Below are 8,972 nucleotides of genomic sequence, written 5' to 3' on the forward strand. Positions count from 1 at the left end.
TCTGAAACGTGGCTGTATTGGTAGTGACTGAAATAGTTATTAGATCTGATTCATAGAGTTCTTGGTAATAGAAAAAGCATGCCCACATTGTCATGACTCAGGCCCTAGTTAACAAATTCTTATACCATACATCTAATGATATGAGATGTCTCCTCCTTGGCCTTTAAATTGAAAACTGAATTAAAACACCCAGTGATGGCAAGAGTATAAACAAAGAGCATTTTTATAAAATGTTATTGAGAGAGTTACTTGGTGTAACCCTTGCAGAGACCAATAGGGCATTCTATCAAAAGTCTTTAATAGTCAGACTGTCCCTAACATTTCCTTTTCTAATATTCATCCTAAAGAAATCAGTGGCCAAATGGGTTAAGACATTGTACATGCACAATCATTAGAGCATTGTAAATATCAGAAACAACCTATATATATGGCAATAAAGGACTTGTTGTAATATGTCCTAATGATATAATAAGACACTATACAGTCATTAGTGATGATGCTGTTGCCCCAAATGTATAGACATGGAGATATTATTTATATTATTAATTTAAAAAATCTGATTATAGCAAATTATGTGTGTTACCAGCAATTTATATATTATGTATTTATATAATGCATGGATATGTATAGAAATATCTGAGTGATGAGATTTTGACTTATTCTTTTCATATATTTTCTGAAGAAATAGACACGGAAAACAAATTGAAAAAATAAATTGTAAACGAAAGGAAAAGATTTTCAAAGGGTAAGAAATGACCCTTTACATCCATTAAAAGACACGTACACACACTATCTTTTTATAATCCATATTGTTTTCACACCAGAAGGAGGCCTGAGTAGGAGGTCAATCTGTGGACCTACCATGTTTTCCCGGGAATGAGGCTGAACTATGACTCCTATTGTCCTGGTTTATAACAGTGACAATATCCCTTGCCTGTTGTTATGAGGACTGTGACCTCTAGCAATATGCTAAAAAGCAAGGGGAAGCAGGGTGAAAACTAATATAAACGACACAGTTGATCTTTTACAAATAGGACTAAACAAGAAGAATGCCAGATATAATTCCCAGAGCCAGAGATTAAAAAGAGACATTGGAGATGGTTATAAGGGGAAGGCAATAATACACACTATGCATGTTGCTCAGCAACAAAGTGAAGCCAAGATTACTACTGTCGTGCTAGGTGTTTGGGGGCTCAGTGAAAGGAGTGCATGATTGGCAGAAGGACTGCATGACAGACTCACAATTCTACAATCCTGTAAAGTGCAGAAGAAAGTGTTCAGGGGAGGTGCAAAGGCAATGCTTTAGCCCTTATATAACCAAAGTCCAATCTCTGTAAGCAACTAAATGCTCAAGTAAATACCCTTCAGGCGAAGTCCCCTACTCTTTCATCTAGACTGTCGACCCTACCCCTTTCCCTGGGATGTTGAAACCACCACCACACTGCTTTCATGGAACAGTTAGTATCCCTGAGGTGAAGAATGAGTCCTTAGCACCCAAGGCTAAGACAGGAGCAGCCCAGTCTTTCAGCTGTAGATTCCTTGGAAATTGCTTTTCACTTAGCATTCTTGGATGGATCTGTGTTGGTGTCATGAAACATTGGGAATCCCTTGAAGAGGTTTTGAATGGGTCTGTTCTGGAGGAGTCTATTTACCCCAGTCTACTTAGTTAACCATCTTGATAAAAATGGCAAGTAAAAATAAAGGAGGAAGGGCTTCCTATGCATATGACTAGACCTAAGCCTCTTTGCAGAAATTATCTCAGTGAATCTTCACAACACCCTTTCTACCTTCCTTTCAAAGTTAAAGAGGAGTTAACTAACTTGGTCAAAGTCATTCAAATAGAAAGGAGGGTCGCCTGGGTGACTTAGTTGGTTAAGTGTCAGACCCAGGTCATGATCTCATGGTTCGTGAGTTCAAGCCCCGCATTGGGCCCCACGCTGATGGTGTGGAGCCCACTTGGGATTTTCTCTTCCCCTCTCTCTCTGCCCTGCCCCTGCTCACTCACTCACGTGCACTTTCTCCCTTTCAAAATTAATAAATAAACTTAAAAAAAAGAAGAAGAAAGAAAGAAGATGGGTATGGGATTAAAATCTAGGCAGTGTTATTCCAATTGTAATTGTTGGCAGCTCTCCTGACTCTTGTAGAACAGGACACATTCTAGTGTTTGTGGATGACTATTGTTTAACGTAACAGTAATCCTTTGAAAATACTGACATCAGATGTAACCAAGCAAAAGGCACCCAGGACTCAGAATTTTGATTTTTCAGATATTCTTTTTGTAACAGAAGAGGGCAGTTGGTGAATTAGAACCTCGTTGTTCTTCCTTAGTTTTCTTCTTTTGCACAGCCATGATAAATAGCAATATATGAGTGAACTCCATAGCTTTAAAAGGGAAAGACATCTGAAAGAATCCAGCACTGTACCAGAATATTGTACCTGAAGGGGGGAAAGCACACTCTTAAGCATGCTGTATTTGGTAAGTGGTAACCATTTGGAAACAGAGGTGAAATGAAAATTACCTGCTAAGTCTCAGCCATTCTACAGCACATTTCAGCTGAGAATGCTTAAAACTAAAATACCCGAGAAGGCAAGCTATTTGCAGTTATATTTGTACGTGATCTTATTTTCTCTGTGTGCGAGGAGAGATTTCCCTTCGAGGTTGTCACTGTTATCATTGAGCGCTCACTCACTCATTCAATAAATGTTTATTGAACATGTACATCATGCCAGAGAGCTGAGCACTGGGGTTACCCAGGTGAATAAATGTTCTCTTCTGTGGAGGGAAGCAAGGACAGACCCCAGGATCTTAATATCTTAATAGTATATGGTAGAGACGAGAGGAACAGATGCACATTAACATAAAGATATATATGCTTGCCCACATATACGCATATGCTATCTTACCACACTGCAGGAGGGAAATATCAATCACACTGAAGATATTAACAGAATGTCTGGGTGGCTTCCACCTCGATCGCAGAAGATTTCATGGATGAGTTGAGTTTTGAAAAGTTTTGGGGAAAAAAAGAATAAAGTATTGTGGCACAGAATGTGGAAACATTTTCTATTTTGGCAGAGATAATTTCACAGAGAATCTGAAGAGTCCTCAGCATCATGAAAGAGTATAATTTGAATTAGGAAACAGCTCAGGTAAAACCCCCAGGTAGGAATCAAATATCAGACTTGATGTGTATATCTTTTCAGAGTATTTCTTTTTTTTTTAATTTTTAAATGTTTATTTATTTCTGAGAGAGAGGGGGAGCCAGACTGTGAGTGGAGGAGGAGCAGACAGAGAGGGAGACACAGGATCTGAAACAGATTCCAGGCTCTGAGCTATATAAGCACAGAGCCTGACCCAGGGCTCAAACTCATGGACCGAAGATCATGACCTGAGTTGAAGTTGGATGCTTAACCGACTGAGCCACCCAGGTGTCCCATGTTTTTTCAGAGTATTTCTAAGTGAAGTCTTAGAAACAAAATTAGTCTTAGAAACAAAAGATCCCCTTCAGGTCCTTCATTTGAAATCTAAAGTCTTTGTATATGAAATGATGTGTAACTATTACACTTCATTGTAATAAATAAAAGTAAGCCAAAACCATTTTTAAAGGCTTAGGCCTTAGATCAAACAGGGTTAAAGTCCCTGCTTTGCAAATTACTTTTTAAACTTGAAAAAAGCACTTAACTTCTCTTGCCTCCAGGTTATTTATGAAAGGAAGTTTACTGTGCATCACTGCATGCAAAGAACTTAGCACACTGGCACATAGTACATGCTCAGTAAATGTAAGCTAGATTATTATCAATAATACCTCTTTGCAGTTTTATTACGAATATGACATAAAAGTGATGTGTGCACTGACTGATGCAATTTGTTTTTTGCTTCAATAAAACAAGTGTATTGAGACATTACCGTATCCTAAAAATTATGGCAGACAGTACAGTACAGTGATGGACAGGGTTGAGTCCTACCTGCCAGGGCATCTGAGTTTATTTAGGTCCCATTTTAAGCAAACCACAATGGCTATCTGGGGTTCCTATTTGCTCTTTATTTACCTATTAATTCCAAAGAAATTCAAAGATCCCTATAGGATATTTTGGTCATCAGAAAACATTTCAAAATGCCTCTAGAACAATGTAGTATTGAATTACTTTTGCACTTAAAAAATGTTCCCGTTACTTAGATACTTTTACCTTCATTAACATATGATCCTCGCAGACTTCAGTGAAGTAAACCCAGGGCTGGAGGGGATGAGTGGAGGGGTGAGGAGAGTTTTGGAGGGAACTGATAATTCAAGGATGTAAATGACTTGCCCAAGCTAACAGGACTAGTGAGAAAGGAATTCTTCTGCAGTAAATTGCCTCTGTACAGAACGCGTCATCTCTTTTTCCTCAGAGCCCAGGTGGGGCTAGGCCTAAGGAAGTAGATCAGTATTCGGCCTGTGCCCATGAAATTCTCAGCTTCTTTTACAGCCACCCTTTCCCTTATCTGGTCAAAAACAATTCCTCACCACTTGTAGGTTGCTGTACAGCCATTAAGATTACACCTCTGCTCTTTCTTCTGTTTCCTCCTCAGACAAAAATATTCTGTCCTGCACTAAAATGTGGTGTGTCCAAATAACAGAGTATCATTTGGTAATAAAAATGAATGAATACCAGGATATCCTATGACATGGATGAACCTTGAAAACATTATGATCAATGAAAGAAACCAGACACAAAAGAATCACATATGATATGATTCCACTTATATTAAATGTTGAATATGATACAGATATAAGTCCCTATCAATATGAATATAGAATAAGCAAATCTATAGAGACAGAAAGTAGATTAGTGGTTGACTAAGGCAGGATGAGGGGGATGGGGAATGGCCACTAATGGCATAAGGAGTTTCTTTTTGAGATGAAAAAATGTTCTAAATGAGACTGTGGTGTGGTTGCACAGTTTTTAGTGTACTGAAAACCTTTGATTTTTATGTTCAGATGACTTATTTGTATGGTAGGTGGATTCTATTTCAATGAAACTGTTAAATAATCATTGTGGGAATGGCCAACATTATTATAACCATGTCATATTTGCATGTGGCAAACATTTTACATATGTTAACTTTGCATCTCTGTTGAACTCTCAAAACAACATTCTTATGCTGGTTGTATTTTTATTCCCTTTTTTTTTTTTTTTAATGAGCAAGCAGAGAGAAAGCTAATCTTCCAGTCACACAGTTAGTAAATGACAGAGTTAGGCTCAGGAAGCCTAGTTTCAGAATTCTGCCCTTTCAACTGCTTTGCTATTCACATGCTTTCGACAGTCTTCCTTTGCCCTTATATCTCTGTGTTCTGAGCACACGGAAGCAGTTCCTGTGCCCGGATTCCCTCCCCTTGCATGTATTTGTATGTTTTCTTTCTTCACTTTCATTTTTCCCCATAGATAAGGTATAATTGGTATACAATAAACTGAACACATTTCAAGTGTATAATTTCATAAGTTTTGACATGTATAACATTGTAAAACCATCACGCAGTCAAGATAATCTAATCAGAATAGTAAACTTAGGCATCATCCCCAAATGTTTCCTCATGCTCCCCTGCCCTCCTTCTGGCCTGATGTTCCCGCCTCCAGTTCATTCCAAGCCACTGCTGATCATTTGCTGTCACTTACATTTTTATATTCTGGAGCTTTCTATTAAAGGAAGCATACAGTATGTATACCTTTTTTCTTCAGATTCTTTCACACAGCATAATTATTCTCAGACTTCCATGTTAGTGTGCGCCTAAAAGCCCATTTGCTTTCATTGCTGAGTATATCCCATATATGGGTATGCTGCAGTTCTCTTATCATTCAGACATTGGTGTACATTTGGATTATTTTCAGCTTTTAGCTATTGCAGATAAAAATACTATGAATGCTGGTGTACAAATCTTTATAGGGATGTATCCTTTCATTTCTTTTGCATAAATACCTAGGAGTAGAATGGCTGGATCACATGGTAAGCCAAACTCTTTTCTAAACTGGTTGTGGCATTTAACATTCCCAACAGCGGTGCACGGGAGTTCTAGTCCCTCCACTTTCTTGCCAACACTCTTTGATCTCAGTCATTCCGGTAGATGTGTAGCAGTATCTCATGGTGCTTACAACTTGCATTTCCCTAATCACTAATGATGTTGAACATCTTTTAATGTGCTCATTTGCCATCTATATGGCTTGTAACTTATTCACTATCTTTCTTGTATGAGTTGTCTGTGTTCTTACTATTAAGTTTTATGAGCCATATATACATATATATACATATATGTATGTATACATATATATGTATGTATATATGTATGTATGTATGTATGTATGTATACATATATGTATATATATACTGCTTACAAATCTTTTATGAGATACATGGTTGGCAAATATTTTCTCCCAGTGTGCAGCTTATCTTTTCCTTCTCTTAACAATGTCTTTCCAAGAGTTGAACTTTTAATTTTGGTGAGGTCCAATTTATTTATGTTTCTTTCATGGATTATGCATTTGGTATCATACCTAAAATATTTTCGCCAAACCCAAGATCACAAACCTTTTTCTCCTATGTTTTCTTCTGTAAGTTTTATAACTTCACATTTTACAGTTATGCCTATGATCCATTTTGATTTAACTTTTAATGTATGGCATGTGGTATGGACCACAGTTCATAGTTTTGCATATGGGCATCTAATTGTTCCGCACTTTTTGTTGAAAAGACTGTCCTTTCTCCACTGAATTATCTTTTTATCTTTGTCAAAATTCATATATGTGTGTGTCCGTCTGTGTGTATTACTTTCTCATCATCTTTGCTTATCAAAATCCCACTTATCCTTCAAAGTTAAGTTTAGATGCCTCACACTCTAGAAAACAACCCCCAAATTTTCGTATTTATTATACTTTGTAGTCATGGTCAAGGCAAATAACACTCATATATTAACAGTGATTATCTCCAGCTGTAGGATTTGGGATGATTTATAGTTTGGCTAATATACTTTGTCAGGATTACCTGAATTTTCTACCATCAGTGTTTGTACCTCATAGAAAAAAATTGATTTTATATATGTATAGTGTATTCTTTGCCACGTACTTTCACGTAGATTTTTTTAATGTTTTGAGTAAATAAAATCCAATACACACGGGGACACACACACACACACATGTTATTGGTTCATGTAACCAAAAAAAAAAAAAATCGCAGAACAGAATAGCCTCGGCATGGAAAGATCTAGATGCTCAATAGCTAGTATGTGGAATCTATTGCTGCTAATTTCATGGCCCTTACTCTTCTTACTGCCGGCCTTTTCCTCAAAGGTAAGAAATACCCAAACCACCACAGGATTAAGTTACTTTGGCAGTCTTGGGGATGCAGGGTAGTTCCTTTCTTATCGTTCTTGAGAAAGGTTTGTGGTTGGCCTGCCCGGTCACTTGCCCTCACACAACCAATAATGTGGACTCTGTGCTCAAGTTATTCCTCACTGTATAACTATATTAGGTACTCATTCCTACCTGAGTGTCTGAGGGTTAAGTCTGGAAAAAATAAACTGAGATGCTATATCAAAATACTAGCTAAAACACAGTAAAATGTCTAAACTAACCAATGTCTACTACTTTCCTTTTTTATATCACCCAAATAATCTGGTTACATAGCTATCACCCCAAATTTTAGAAGTTTGGAAACTGAGATTATTCAAGTTCACTGTCGTAGTTTTCTATAGCTTCTGTAAGAAATCACCACAAGCTCAGTGGCTTAAAACAACACAAAGCTATTATTTATGGTTCTGGAGGGGATAAAAATCAAGATGTTGTCAGAGTTGACTTTCTTCTGGAGGCTCTATGGAAGAGTCTGTTTCCTTGCCTTCTCCAGCTTCCAGAGGCCTTGGTTTGTGGTCCCTTCCTCCATCTTCAAACAACTTCAAAGCCAGTAGTGTGGCATCTTCAAATTGCTCTCTCTGGAATACTAACCCTCCCGCCTTCCTCTTACAATGATACTTGTGATTAGGGGCACCTGGGTGGCTCAGTCAGTTAAGTGTCCAACTTCAGCCCAGGTCATGATCTCTTGGTCAGAGTTCGAGCCCTGTGTCAGGCTCTGTTCTGATAGCTTAGAGTATGGAGCCTGCTTTAGATTCTGTGTCTCCTTTTCTCTGCCCCTCCCTGACTCACACTCTGTCTCCCTCTCTCTCAAAATTGCATAGGTTCTGGGGATTATGATGTGGACATCTTTGCAGGGCCATAATTTGGCATAACATAGTCACTTGTATTTGGAGGTAATGTTGAGTCTTTAATCCATGTTTCCCAACTTGAAGGTCTGTGTCTTTTCTACTTTATCATAACTGCATAATGTAACAGTGGTTGTGTATAAGCTTGTCTAGATTTCAAATTCTGGGAGATCAGGGAATTTCACCTACTATAGCAAATAAGCATGTATTGGGGGGGAGAGGAGTGCTTTTTCTCTAAGACACGAGGTATAGGTGGGGAATAGAAGTTCGATTTCACTTGTAACTTGCATCATTCCACACTGGCAGTTGCCTCCTTGGACCTCCTTCTTGATTAATAAAGCAATAATATAGATTTGTTTGCATCTCCTTTATTTGATGAATTCTGTTTCTAGCAGAAGACTACGGATTCCATCAGTAGGCAAATTACTTAATAGTTTCCAAATGACAACTATAATTCTTTCTCAGCTGTTCCTACATGTGCAATGAAAAGCAGAGAACTAAGGCAGTTGCATGAATAATTTAAACAGTGAACCTCAGTTGGCTCAATTATCTGATTATTTCTACAAGCATCTGGATATAATTTTAATTTTTTATTCTCTAATGCTTTTTAGTTTACTTTAACATTTGTAGGCAATGCCTTTTAATAAGTCACTTATTTCTTCCATGTCCTAACTTCAACTTAACAAACATCATTTAATGAGCAACTAATACATGCCCCAAACTGTGCTCACATCTATGGTGGCTAAA

The sequence above is a fragment of the Panthera uncia genome, chromosome D1, assembly GCF_023721935.1.
Source record: "Panthera uncia isolate 11264 chromosome D1, Puncia_PCG_1.0, whole genome shotgun sequence".
NCBI lineage: Eukaryota > Metazoa > Chordata > Mammalia > Carnivora > Felidae > Panthera > Panthera uncia.